Source organism: Prionailurus viverrinus, chromosome D4 (assembly GCF_022837055.1).
Source record: "Prionailurus viverrinus isolate Anna chromosome D4, UM_Priviv_1.0, whole genome shotgun sequence".
Taxonomy (NCBI): domain Eukaryota; kingdom Metazoa; phylum Chordata; class Mammalia; order Carnivora; family Felidae; genus Prionailurus; species Prionailurus viverrinus.
Genome location: NC_062573.1, coordinates 58,187,696 through 58,202,986, shown reverse-complemented (window position 1 = coordinate 58,202,986; position 15,291 = coordinate 58,187,696).

Genomic DNA, 15,291 nt, shown 5'->3' with positions numbered 1-15,291 from the left:
GCAGAGATAGATGGGAACAGAGTTTCTAAAGCAGGCTCTATGCTGACAACAAATAGCCCAATGCAGGGCTCAAACTCACAAATGGTGAGATCATGACCTGAGCTAAAGTCAGACGCTTAATCAACTGAACCACCCAGGCGCCCCTTAAGTACCTTCTATGTACAGGCACTTTCTCCACCATCATGCCAGAGAAAACCCCACCAAGTTTTGATCAATATATACAAATGTGTTCTACCTACAATCAAGGCAATGTGTGTGCACTATTATGATACCATCTGGAGGTCAGGGTGTTAAGTTATACTGGTTGGGCGAAGAAGGGGAGGTTAAAGGGCACCCTGCTGAGTGAGTTACTGGACAGACCATAGGGTTAAGCCTAGCCAGGGAAAGGTGTCATGTTCATTAGGGCACAGCAAGAGAGTGAGGATGTAAAACAGTGTTGTCAGGGCAGTGACTAGCTCTACTGTGATGCCAACGTGACATGGTAGGAAGCCAAGGGAAGACTATATTAGTTAGGAATACAAGTCATTTTTCCAACTTTTTAAATTATATCCTTTTAAAAAATGCTAACCTGTTGATCCTTTTGGGTGTGCCAAAAAAAAAAATGTGTTGCTATTCGAGAAGGACCATGTTGGGCCTTTCACATATTATTTGTGATTCTTACAATGTTTCATTTTTGTTGTTGTTTTAATTTTTTTAATGTTTATTTATTTTTTGAGAGAGAGCGAGAGCGAGAGGGGTTGTTCAGAGAGAGAAGGAGATACAGAATCCAAAGCAGGCTCCAGGCTCTGAGCTGTCAGCACAGAGCCCCACTTGGGGCTGGAACTCATGAACCGTGTGATCATGACCTGAGCCGAAGTTGGACACTTAACAAACTGAGCCACCCAAGCACCCCTGTTGTTATTGTTTGTATTTATTTATTTATTTATTTATTTAAATGTTTTATTTATTTTTGAGAGAGAGAGCACAAGCAAGGGAGGGGCAGAGAGAGAGAGAGACAGGGGATCCAAAACAGGTTCCTTGTTGACAGCAGAGAGCCCAATGCAGGGCTTGAATCCACAAACCTATGGATATGTATAAGTATATGCCTAAGTATATGTCTATCTTACAGATAAGAACACCAACTGTCATGGGTTTAAGAGCCCACCCCAGTTCACGCTGTAGGTAAGTAGGAATCGTATTGAGTTTAGGTAAGTTTCCAAAGCCATGCCTTTCCCTCCACATCTGCTCCCTCACACCTATGTGAAGGAGGGTGTGGAGAGTGGGAAAGTAGTGGTGTCTTGAATGCCAAAACTTGAACCAGTGGTGGAGCTTCAGGGAGGCAGATCTATAGCCAACCTAAGAGTAAGAATGCCCCATCCCAACAAACATAGCTGTCCAAGGGTGGCATGGACCAGCAAAAAAGCATGCAAGATCCTCAAGGTCAGAGAATTCAAGCAGAAGCATGGGATCCTGCAGGAGCAGTTTGTCCTCCAAGAAAGAACTTAGAAGGTGACCAGTCCTGTCAGCTAGCCTCTGGATGGACAGTCGTGATGCTAAAGAGCCAGGCCTACAGAGGTTGGTCAGGGCACTAGCAAGGGGACCCTCTTCCCATGCCCTTTCAGGGAAGACCTGTGCACATGGGCTACTTCAGCTGCCCCTAAAGGAGATTTTGGTCACATACTAAGGGGTCCCAATGAATATCAGGCCCAATGACACCCACCAAAGGATGGTGACTCCTTACTGCCTTTACCAGTGAAGCAAGTCTTGAAACAGAATAGGGAGCAGAAAAATAGAAGGTAATGGGGACCAGGAAGAAGACTGCCATGAGAATGGGGGCCAGGGACATAGGATCCCACCATAAAGACCTTCAGCCCTAAATTAGGCTAAGGAGGAATCAGAGAGAGACCACAGGGCATCTTGGGCTGAGATGGGCAGTCCTACCAGCCTGTCACCTCAGCTGGGCTCAGGTGAGAGACGTTAGTGGAACAGAAGCATCCAGATCTCAGGCTCTGGAACCTAAAGGGCTGGGTTGAAATATATCTCTGATGTGGGACCTCCAACAAGTCTCTTAACCTCTTGTTTTACTTGCCTATGAAAGGGGTTCTTCCTCCTTCAAGATGATTGCAAGGGTTCAAGAAAAAATGTTTGCAACACACTTAGCAGGTGGTTTGCCTCCTAGGAAGCAATCACTAAAGGTAACTGCTCATATTATTTTTATTATTACTTTGAGTTTAGGATTTTCTAAAATCCTGTTTTCTAGTGCCCATTATCCACATACATTCAAACTCTTCAGCTCATGTTTGGATTCAGAGAATAGGAAATGGTTTGGAGTTAGAGAACATTCTGAAAAGCATTCTGGGAACAGTGTTCTTGGATCAGGCTCAGATCCTCCATCAATAAAGTTGCCATGATAATGGGACCTACCTCCTTTACAGTGGCTGGGGTTAAAGAAAATACTGCATATTTTAGCACAGTTCTGGTTCCATAGAAAATCCTCGAATAATATTATCTTTACTGTTTTAACTAATCACATTATCATCACCATAGTCACTTCTTAAATTTTGGAGGATGATGTTAGTTTTTTTGTTTTGTTTTGTTTTGTTTTGTTTTTTTGTATTTTGTTTTCAATTTTATTACCAAGAATTGTCTAGTTTTTGATTCACTAACTGACCACCATTTTTTGTCAAGAGACAACATAATCAGAATTTTATTGGCTAATTAATAAATATTTACTGACAGTCTATTCTACACTGCTCTAACACACTGCTCTAGTATGGTGAATTTCTCCTATCTTATCAGGGTAGTTCAGGCTAACTTCTATTTCTCATGGATTTAACCCAGTGGGTCTTCCCTGGGGATGAATTTGCCCAGCTCCTAGGCAATATCTAGAGGCATTTTTGTTTGTCAAAATTGGAGTGGGGTTTGCTACTGGCATCTCCTGGCCGAAAGTCAGAGGTGCTGTGAAATATCCTGAAATGCATGAGCCAGCCCCGTACAACCAAGACGGATCTACCCCCAAACAGTAGTACTGATGCTGAGAAAACTCTTGGTCTAACCTCCATTCTTTCTGCCCTTTCTGCTTGAGAACCACCAAGAGAGCGGGCCTGATGACTGGTCTCTCGCACCAGGCAGTGTTCTTGGGAAAAGTGAGTCGTTAGGACTTGTAAAGCTTTGTTAAACCAAATAACAAAATCACAGACAGCCAGAGCATTTTGAGCAGTCCCTCCTCCTGACTGGGTATTCCGCTCTGGCGTCCGTGTTCTTGGCCGGGGTGTGGGCCTTGTCTCAGCTGGGGCAACATTTTCAGTTTCAATCAAACCCCCTAAGAAATCCATGGAACATGAACACTGAGGCTGTTTGGCCAAACTGGGAGGGGGAAGGGCTTGGGTTTGGGGGGCTGATGCTGAACTTTCAACCCTTCTTAGCAATATTTGCTGGCCAGAAAGCAAAGCCAGCTGTACTTGGACAGCACTTTACACAAACAGACAACACAGACTGTTATCTTCCAAATTGGAGGCTTTCTACAATGTCTTCTCATGTGGGCACTGCACTCAGGCAGGAAGACCACCCACAGGCAAGCACACAGCACCTCCCTGGGAGGCCCTGTAATCACCCACCGTTCTCGCCACCTGCTCTGGGGCTGGGTTATCAGATGTGAAGGAGCCAGCTAATAACCGTTTATAAGCTATAAATGGAAGTGGCCATGGCAGGGAGCTGACAAACATTTGGGGGGCAAATTATTTGTGTAGCTGACTGTCATTTGCAGCCCCCTCTCAACTGCTTGAAAGTATGTGTTTCAGGTTACAGGATGTCCAAATGGCTGTCTGCAGGGAGGGGTGCCCTACGGAGGTGCTGTGTCTGTGGATAATGACAGCAGCCCTGGATACTTTCAGACTCCCTGTGCATCAGATCTTTTCCCTTAGCTGTTTGGTGGTGAAAAGGAAATTCCAAAGCTAGAACTCCCTAAAATATCTCATGTGTGTTGAGATCTCAAATCTCAGTTTGGGACTCAAATGCATGGACAGAGTTGTCTAAAAAGTGAGCTTTCATGCACACACTTAGTTTGGGTTTTTTTCTCCCCCGCCACTGAAAGAAAGCGAGGATAGGGATGCTGCATTTAGATGCCGACAGTCTGAGACAATTGCAGATCCAGACTTGTGCTTGTAGGGGCTGGTGCAGAGAAGCATTTCAGTAAATGCACTACAGTTGCAGCTAAACCACTGTCTTGCCCCAGGTTGGCAGTTATTGGATTAAAAGTCTGAAGGGGCAGTTTTGGAAATGCAAATGGTGTTAGGAATGGGGAAGAAGGGCCCTGGGCATTTAAACAACAAAAATGACACCTGTCCTTTCACCGGGGAAGTGAGGGAGTGGGCAGAGCCAGCTGACCCAGCCTGAGATTTCTGATTTCTCCCTTTATCTTCCAGGGAAGCCAAAGTTGGGGACTGGGTATGACCAGAATTTTCAGAGGCTCTGAGCCACCCGTGTGGTGCCTAGGGATGGCTAATTTTTAGGCCATGGTATGGTGCAGGAAGGGTGCCAGGCAGGTACCCACAGAGCTAGGATCCAGACCCTTCCACGCTTACTAGGCCATGGGACCTTTAGCACATATCTTAACTTCTCTACATCAACGTTCTTATTTGCCACAAGAAAGCTTAAGGCTCAAGGCACTGTGGACGCTATGGAAGTCTGGCTAGAAACCATCCTCAGGGAACCCATAATTGGGCTGGACAGAAGACCTTTCATGGACAAGATCATCAACCGTTCAAGGCCATAGAGAATTGGCAAAGCAATGGCCCAGAGAATAAATGTCACTAGAGTTGTCAAGGGAGGCATAAGGAGCCAAAGAGCAGGAAGGCTTCAAGAAAATTTGACTTGATTTGGCTTCCAAAGATGGTCAAAGTTATCATTAGGGAAGCAAGTTCTGGCCAAATTGTGAAGAGCTTGAATCCTCTTTGAAGAGGTCAGTCCTTCCCTTGTAACGCCTGAGCAGGAAAGGCTGGAAAAGGTGGGTCAGGCAAAAAGGTCAGATACCTTGAAAAGAGAAGATGCCTGAGGGAGTCCAAGCATAAGGAGTGGGCAGCTGAGAGGCAGCTGGAGAGGGGGATGGGAGAGAGCGTGGAGTCCGCTGGACTCTGTGAGGACAGTCAGCAAGACCAGGCTGGAGGCGAGGCCTGAATCTGAGTGACAGGTAAAGGGAAAATACCTTAGACAGAAACCAGCAATCCCGAAGAATGAAGCAAAGGACAGCACTTTGAATTTAGGGGCAAAGCACCCAAATGGAAATACCTAGCAAGTAGTTGGTAATACAGAACTGGAGTTGGAAGGTGTGCATTTGCTTCCCTACATCCCTAACTAGGTTGTTATCGTGTCAAGGGCAGCAGGGCAGGGTGGACATTGTCGTGAGCAACAATTATGTAATGGATCATTAGCTATTGCTTTCTGAAGACACACTCTTGTCAGACCACAGCCTTGCCAAAGTGGGATTAGGATTTCATGATCGTTTTGCCCAGCTGTCAAAAACTAGGTTCAGAGAAGTTAAGCAATTTATCCAAAGTCATACAACTTGTGAATAGCTGAATTAGGATTCAAACTTAGGTCTGGTTGGTATAAAAGGCCACCACGCCTTCCCCATTCTTTCTCATATCCTTTCTCGACATCTTAATGTAGGAATTCTTTTACGTGAGGCTTTTGCTTTTTTCTACAGCTAATACAGTACCTGTGCATGAAAGTTTTCTGATACATGTTAAATATTAATCTTTCTTTCTGCTACCAAATTTCTCACAAATACCAAAATTTTATTGGTTCACTACTTTGAAAAGTAAAACAAAAGCAAGAAAAAATCTTGGTCTTTTTTTCGCAAAAGCATCCAGGTTAATTATACTTATTTGCTAAGTTAAAAAATATACCCTATTTTTTTTTTATTTTGCAAAGCAAAGGGAATTTCTGAAAGGAAAAAGAGACAATATACATTTATTCTTTGCCATTACTACAAACTATTTCTCTGTAAATTTTTGTTAACTGAATTCTTTGACAAATTTCCATAATTTTCTAAAAGTGAAACCTATACCCCTGTCTTCCAAGTCGCTCTCAGGCCAGTTTCATCCATGCGCTTGTTAAAATATCATTTACATATTTGGGGAAGAAAAGTACATGGATTATGCAAGGCCTCACAGTAACTAGGAGTTAGAATTTAAGATTAGTATTTACCACTTCTGCTCTAACAGGCATGCCAGAGCCATTCTACCTCCCATATAGTTTCAGGGGAAAATGAAATCAGAAACCGAGCTGTGGTGATTTTTACTGCGTTGAAGTTTTTGCCAAATTTGGGTTCTGGAAGGAATTTCTCTCTAGGGCATTTTGGCAGGAACTTTGCATTTTTTTTCAATTTTCACCTGGAGCACTTAGCTGGGATCCTCTATTGTATAATCCGTTGGCCTCAACCCTTCCTGCCCTCTTCTGTAATTTAAATCACGGAATAATGATCTTGTATTGATAGAGAAAATAGTATATGAGCCCATCACAACATATCTCTGCTACTGACATATATCTTTGTTCCTTCCTCCATAACCAACTGGCAGGCACGGAAGGGACAGTTTTCATTAATTTGCTTGGGAATTAGCATTTTCTGTTAAGTAATGTTGCTCTTTTACCCAAGGAATTTCTCTTCACCAGAGAAATCCTAGATCAAGTTGCCCATAGGTGGTTTGATGAAGCCATTGTTTCTGTCATAAAAATCAATATGTCCACAGAGGTCTAAAGCAAATTAAGTTAAGCTGTAAAGAAATGGAAAGACATTACTTTTTCATTTTGCTTTATTTCATTTTTAAATGAAGATGATAAAACTTTTAAATATGGTTGTTACAGACAGGACTTTATGCCTCAGGGGCCAGGAAGAAAAAAAAAAAAAAGCAAGAGAAAAACAATGGAAAATGTTGGTTTGGATAATACAAATTTTGCAATCCAAACGAGAAAGTTATGGGACTTCATTTTTTTCAGTATATATATATATATTTTTTTTTTTTTTCCTTAATGTTTATTTATTTTTGAGAGAGAGAGAGAGAGAGAGAGCGCAAGCAGGGCAGAGGCAGGGAGAGAGGGAGACATAGAATCTGAAACAGGTTCCAGGCTCTGAGCTGTCAGCACATAGCCCCACACGGGGCTTGAACCCCCGAACTGTGAGATCATGACCTGAGCGGAAGTTGGAAACTCAACCGACCGAGCCATCCAGGCACCCCTCAGACTATAAATTAAACCATAGCAGCCTGCTGTGCAAGTCATATGCACTGTTTCTTAGAGAAAAAGAAAAAATTATAATTGATACTGTTGCTGAAATCCACTTTGCAATCCTCAATCCCAGAATGAGGGGGAAACTAAAAAACTGAGCATGTGCAGGCCAACATCCCCACACTGCCCTCTGGTGGTGGCCCACCTCTTGGCGTTTTGCATTGATACTAAAGGTCAGGCAGCTGGGAGCTGCCGGGGGCATCAGAGTCTGATGGCCGCAAAGGAGGTCACTGCAAATACTTTACAATTGTATCTCTGTGGGCACCTTGCCTTTATTACATGACCTGGTTTTCGGGCATTTTCTGTCCACCTCCCCACTGGCCTGCTAGTACTTGGGGACAGGATCATGTCATCTTCATTTTGTGTACCCAGTGCCCACACTTAATAGATGCCCAATGCCTACTGAATTTGTGTCAAATGTGTGAAGAAAGAGATGCTTCATTAAGGTAGAGTGTGGCTGGGGTGCATATTAGTTAAAAATAAAATCTTAAAAAAAAAAAAAAGTAGAGCATGGCTGAATGGTTGTCCCCACTGCCTCCAAAATAAGGGAACTGAGTGGGCACCTGCATAGTGGGGCCCAGTCTAGATTCAGTCCCAGATGCTGTGGCCCAGCGATGTTGTTGACGTCTCTCTCCATCACAGATGTGGCTGAGATAATGGAGCCAGCAGGAATCAGACACAGCATTTGAAAAAAACATTTGAAACACCAGTTTTCTCTACACATTTCAAATGCAGGGATATTGAACATCAAAAGTAGAAAGGAAATAACAGCAGATAGCTTGATCTCCACCACCTGCGCACAGTTGCACCAACCTCTCCGAAGGAGTGCTTCCTGGTGAAATAATTTAGTCCTGTTCTTCTTTCTCTCACACCTCTTCTTGCCCATGGGCAAATCACTTCACAGGGCCACATCTGTGAAATTAGAGCACTGATTACCTAGAACTTTCCAGCTCAGACATTCCTCAACACTAAAGCTAGTCTCTTATAAATTATTTTTCATTTTATTTGAATTCCTTATAAACATTTTTTAAAAAGGTGATGATGTAGACATGTCCACCTCTCTGCAGAGACCCCTGCTCTGCCTTATTGGTCTTTTGTCCCCAGTCTCTGGTCTCTAACCAGTCTTTGACCCTTGCCTTTACTGAAGATGGCCTTTGTAAAGATGGGCTTCCACTTTTAGCCTTTTTATTTTTTAATCATTTTTAAAAAAGGTTTTAGTTTTAAATAATCTCTACGCCGAACAATCCCGAGATCAAGAATCCCATGCTCTACCAACTGAGCCGGCCAGGTACCCCTATTTTTAACTTTTTTGAGGAAGCCCCCATACTATTTTCCACAGTGGCCGCACCAGTTTGCATTCCCACTAACAGTGCAAGAGGGTTCCTTTTTCTCCACATCCTCGCCAACACCTTTTGTTTCTTGTGTTGTTGATTTTAGCCATAATGACAAGTATGAAGTGATAGCTCATTGGAGTTTTGATTTACATTTCTTTGATGATGAGTGATAATGAGCATATTTTTGTGTGTCTGTAGCCATCTGGATGTCTTCTTTGGAGAAATGTCTGTTCATGTCTTCTGTCCATTTTTTAATTGAATTATTTGTTTTTTGAGTGCTAGGTTGTATAAGTTCTTTATATATTTTGGATACTAACCCTTTATTAGATATTCCATTTGCAAATGTCTTCTTCCATTCAGTATGTTGTCTTTTATTTTTGTTGATTGTTTCCTTCACTGTGCAGAAACTTTTTTATTTTGATGTACTCTCAATGGTTTCTTTTTGCTTTTGTTTCCCTGCCTCAGGAGACATATCTTGAAAGAAGTTTCTAAGGCTGATGTCAAAGAAGTTACTGCCTGTGCTCTTTTCTACAATTTTTATGGTTTCAGACCTCACATTTAAATCTTTAATCCATTTTGAATTTTTTTGTGTAAGAAAGTGGTCCAGTTTCATTCTTTTGCATGTAGCTGTCCAGTTTTCCCAAACACCATTTGTTGAAGAGACTCTTTTTTCCCATTGGATATTCTTTACTGCTTTGCTGAAGATTAATTGGCCATATGGTTGTGGGTTTATTTCTGGGTTTTCTATTCTATTCCATTGATCTATGGTCTATTTTTGTGCCAGTACCAAACTGCTTTGATTACTATAACTTCATTTTTTCTTAAGATTTTTTTAAATCAAATACATATATATATATATGTATAATGTGTGTGTATATATATACACACATATATATGTATATATACACATACATATATATGTGTATATATATATACACACACATATATATATTTTTTTTCAGGAATAGAATTTAGTGATTCATCACTTACATATAACACCCAGTGGTGCTCATCCCAACCAGTGTCCTCCTTAATGTCCCTCACCCCATTAGCTCTTCCCTCCACCCAACATCCTACCAGCAATCCTCAGTTTGTTCTCTGTATTTAAGAGTCTCTAATGGTTTGTCTCCCTCTCTGTTTTTATATTATTTTTGCTTCCCTTCCTTTATGTTCATCTGTTTTGTATCTTAAATTACACATATGAGTGAAATCATATTGTATTTGTCTTTCTCTAACTGACTTATTTTGCTTGGCATAATACTCTCTAGTTCCATCCATGTTGTTGCAACTGGCAAGATTTCATTCTTTTTGATTGTCGAGTAATATACCATTGAATATATATACCACATCTTTATCCATTCATCAGCCAATGGACATTTGGCTCATTCCATCCTTTGACCACCTTTAGCCTTTAAAAAACATTTTTTTTTACATTTTATTTATTTTTGATAGAGAGAGAGAGCACAAGTGGGGAAGGGGCAGAGAGAGAGGGAGACACAGAATCCGAAGCTCCAGGCTTCAAGCTGTCAGCACAGAGCCCGACGCGGAGCTTGAACTCACAAACTGCAAGATCATGACCTGAACCAAAGTCGGACACTTACCCGACTGAGCCACCCAGGCACCCCCACCTTTAGCCTTTTTAAAGAAAGCTCACACTGTAGACAAATATTCATAGTAGCAGTGTACATAATTTCTCAAAGCTGGAACCAACTCAAATGTACACTATGGTGTGGCCATATTCTGGAGTATTATACCACAATGACAATGGATGGCTACACCTGCACATGTGAAATGTGTGCTGTGATGGTCTGCCTGCCCAGACACCCATGATGAGGGTGTCCCACAAAACTCACAACAAAGAGGAAATCTAGGAAACACTTTACATTTTAGATTTCCATTTCTTCCTAAATGGGAGATTTTAAGAAAACACCTTCTGAGACAAACTTTATTTTTTTTTATTTTTTTTTTATGAAATTTATTGACAAATTGGTTTCCATACAACACCCAGTGCTCATCCCAAAAGGTGCCCTCCTCAATACCCATCACCCACCCTCCCCTCCCTCCCACCCCCCATCAACCCTCAGTTTGTTCTCACTTTTTAACAGTCTCTTATGCTTTGGCTCTCTCCCATTCTAACCTCTTTTTTTTTTTTCCTTCCCCTCCCCCATGGGTTCCTGTTAAGTTTCTCAGGATCCACATAAGAGTGAAACCATATGGTATCTGTCTTTCTCTGTATGGCTTATTTCACTTAGCATCACACTCTCCAGTTCCATCCACGTTGCTACAAAAGGCCATATTTCATTTTTTCTCATTGCCACGTAATATTCCATTGTGTATATAAACCACAATTTCTTTATCCATTCATCAGTTGATGGACATTTAGGCTCTTTCCATCATTTGGCTATTGTTGAGAGTGCTGCTATGAACATTGGGGTACAAGTGCCCCTATGCCTCAGTACTCCTGTATCCCTTGGATAAATTCCTAGCAGTGCTATTGCTGGGTCATAGGGTAGGTCTATTTTTAATTTTCTGAGGAACCTCCACACTGCTTTCCAGAGCGGCTGCACCAATTTGCATTCCCACCAAAAATGCAAGAGGGTTCCCGTTTCTCCACATCCTCTCCAGCATCTATAGTCTCCTGATTTGTTCATTTTGGCCAGTCTGACTGGCGTGAGGTGATACCTGAGTGTGGTTTTGATTTGTATTTCCCTGATAAGGAGCGACGCTGAACATCTTTTCATGTGCCTGTTGGCCATCCGGATGTCTTCTTTAGAGAAGTGTCATGTTTTCTGCCCATTTCTTCACTGGGTTATTTGTTTTTCGGGTGTGGAGTTTGGTGAGCTCTTTATAGATTTTGGATACTAGCCCTTTGTCCGATATGTCATTTGCGAATATCTTTTCCCATTCCGTTGGTTGCCTTTTAGTTTTGTTGGTTGTTTCCTTTGCTGTGCAGAAGCTTTTTATCTTCATAAGGTCCCAGTAATTCACTTTTGCTTTTAATTCCCTTGCCTTTGGGGATGTGTCGAGTAAGAGATTGCTACGGCTGAGGTCAGAGAGGTCTTTTCCTGCTTTCTCCTCTAAGGTTTTGATGGTTTCCTGTCTCACATTTAGGCCCTTTATCCATTTTGAGTTTATTTTTGTGAATGGTGTGAGAAAGTGGTCTAGTTTCAACCTTCTGCCTGTTGCTGTCCAGTTCTCCCAGCACCATTTGTTAAAGAGGCTGTCTTTTTTCCATTGGATGTTCTTTCCTGCTTTGTCAAAGATGAGTTGGCCATACGTTTGTGGGTCTAGTTCTGGGGTTTCTATTCTATTCCATTGGTCTATGTGTCTGTTTTTGTGCCAATGAGACAAACTTTAATTGGCATCTCAGGGCAGAGTTTCTCCCACTGAGACTGCAAAACCCATCAGAGTCATCTGGGGAGCTTGCTAAAGATGAAGATGCCTGGGCTCACCCTGGTACCCCTGCATCAGAACCTCCAGGTGGGACAGGCAGGATTGTATTCAAGTCCCCAGCTGGTTCTTTAGCATAGCTACTGCAGAAACTTGTTGTAAAGTTTAACTCCTAAAGAGGGTGGTTCTTCGTTAATTTCCTAGCTTTCTTATTGTCTCAAACACCAGGAATACCCTTGACAGTTGAAGGCAAGAGCTGAGCTCAGTATCATTCAAAATTGGGAAGGACCCATGCCTGCCCCGTTTCCCGGGCTATTCAAGAATCAGATTTATGAAGAACAGTTCACCAAAGAGAGAGTGCCAAGCAACCCAGGACCCCTGAGTAGATTTTAGGTTCAATTTTTTAGATCAGAGAGAGGTCAAGAATGCCATTCTTACTTTAAGAACAAGCCTGGAAGCCAGGGTATGTGGCTGCATATTTGCAATGAGTTTAATATGTGCTGAGCAAAAGACAAATAATAATAATCAAGAGAAACCAATTGTGTGTGTGTGTTTTGTCCTTTTTAAAGACAGATTTAAACTCAGTCCAACAGCTGACACTGTTTTATTATTTTATTTATCCCTATTTTATTATTCTAAGCTGTACCATTAGCTTCAGGAAACAATCCTTTTGGTTGGAGGAAATACTTAAGCAGTAATTTTTTTTTTAATTTTTTTAATGTTTATTTTTGAGAGAGAGAGAGAGTGAGCTTGAGTGGGGGAGGGGCAGAGAGAGAGGGAGATACAGAATCTGAAGCAGGCTGCAGCCTCTGTCAGCACAGAGCACGACACAAGGCTTGAACCCATGAACCGTAAGATCATGACCTGAGCTGAAGTTGGATGGTTAACCGACTGAGCCACCCAAGCGCCCCAACAGTAGTTTTTTTTTAGTTTTTGCCAGGTAAGCAATGCAGTGAAGAAACAAATTAGGTATGTTTTATGTTCATCTAGTATCAACATGTGAGATCATTGACTCATCCTCTTAGCCATGGGGATAGCTTCTGGATCAAGATCATAAAATGAATGACTAGGTCTTCATGGCCAAGGACAAGGGAGAAAATTGAGGCAAACACTGGATAATTTTAGCCAAGGGGGAATGTCAACTTCATTTCCTCTGTACTCTTGATGGTTTTGGTGAAGCAGATCCACCTTTTTTTTTTTCTTTTTGTCATTATGAAAATAAGATTTATTTCAGAGGGTCTTCCTGAATTTGATTAACTGATGGATTGAGTTTTCTTAGGTTACTGTACATCACAAAACCTTGGAAGCCACATTCCATAGGAGTTAAGAGTATGGATTCTGCAGGCCCCTGACTGACGAGGGCAGATGTTTAAATCCCAGCTCTGCTGCTTACAGGCTGGGTGACATGAATTGGGTGACCAACTGTTCTGGTTTGCCAGAGACTGAGAGGTTTCCTGGGTTATGGGATTTATAGCATTGAAACGAGGAAAGTCTTGGGCAAACGGGAACAAGCTGGCCATCCTAAACTGGAGGAAGTTTATAGACAGTGTCTTGTCCATAAAGTGAGGGCATTACTACAGTAACCAACCTACAGTGTGGTTGGAGGAGTACAGGAGACAATCAGCACTGGACCCATGCCTGACATACAGCAAACACGAATGTGCTTGGTGTCACTTTTATACTAAAAAATGGCCTGCTTATGCTACAGATGGGCTTCAGAGAGCTAATGCAGTTTAATGACCAGAATGCAGAGATCACTTATGGACATCATGAAGAGTCCACTGGAACCTTCCTTCACTATGTGAGATGCTTGTGAAACAGGTATTTGGTAACTTCCATGCAGTGACATTGGGGGCTTGGATATCTCCTGTGCTTCTGTGGATGACTGTGAATCCACCTCCTGGTAGGATGGTGTAACCACAGACTCACTGTGAGCCACTGGAGGGAGAGGCCATGTGGCTCATTGCAGGAAGCAGGTAAGATGGTCACTGCTCTGGGCATGGGTGAGGATGGATGGGGAGGAGCCCAGGGTAAGTGGGGGTTGTCAGGGCTCGGAGAAGGGGAAGTCAAGCAGAGATTTAGACCGTTGAGCTAGTCAGGAACCTTAAAGATCCCCTCAGCATGGGAGTCCCTTTAGAGAAAGAAAAGGGGCCAGATCTGTTCTCTGATTTCCTCCAAAGCTCCTGGGGAAAGAAAAGGATGATGGGAAGAGCAATCAATAACAAAAGGCAAGTTGAGGAAATATGTACCTGAGTTTACAATAAATCTCTCCATTCATTCAATATGTTCTATAAATCAGTGCATATAATTACTGAATACCTACTATGTGCCATGTGCTGTGTGCCATCTGCACTTGAGGTGTGTCCTGGAACACAATAGACAATGGCTTTCTGTTCTGGTGCGGACAGACCTCTGTTTCCTCACTCATCACATAGTCATTGAGCACTCACTATGTGCTGTGCAGTGTTCTAGGCACCTTGAGGCATTTACAGACTAATAAATAAACACATATATAGGAAAATATCCAGATAGTGAGAGAGAACAATCACATCTAAAGTTTACTGAATGCCTGCTTTGGGTCTGGTGTTGCTCCAAGCGCTTGATGTATATTATCTCATTGAATCCTCACAATAATCTACCTCATATTAAACTAACTAACCCAATTCATATAAAACAAGTTAGTATATCATTAATGATTGATATTCTCATTTTATAAATGAGAAAACTGAGGCAGAGATGAGAGTGAGGATTGGTGCTCCCATGCCTACACTTCACCACCACACTACACTGTTTCTCTAGAATAGGGCTTCTCAGCTGGGGCCAATTTTGCCCCCCAGGGAGAATTTGGAAATGTCCGGGGACATTTTCTATTGTCGCAACTTGCCTAGTGTGTAGAAGCCACGGATGGTGCTAACATCCTACTGTACACAGAACAGCCTCCACAAGAAAGAGTTAACTGGCCCAAGATGTCAGCAGTGCTGAGGTGGAGAAGCTCTGTTCTAGAATCTCTGAGGAGAGGGCAACATCAGATGAGGGTCACAGAAGGCTCATATCTCCTATATGTGAGCTGAGTCCATGATCAGAAGACATCAGAAGGCATCAGACGTGCACATATTTGGGAAGAGCAAGTGCAAAGATCCTGAGGAGAATGGGCTTTGGGCGTGTGCAAGCAAGCCAATGTGACGGGTGTGGGTGACCAAGGAGGTGTGTGAGAGGGATGAGGTCAAATCAGGTAGGGAGCTGTAGCTGAAATAAGGAGGTAAAATTTATGCGAAGCACAATCAGAAGCCACTGGAAGGCCAAA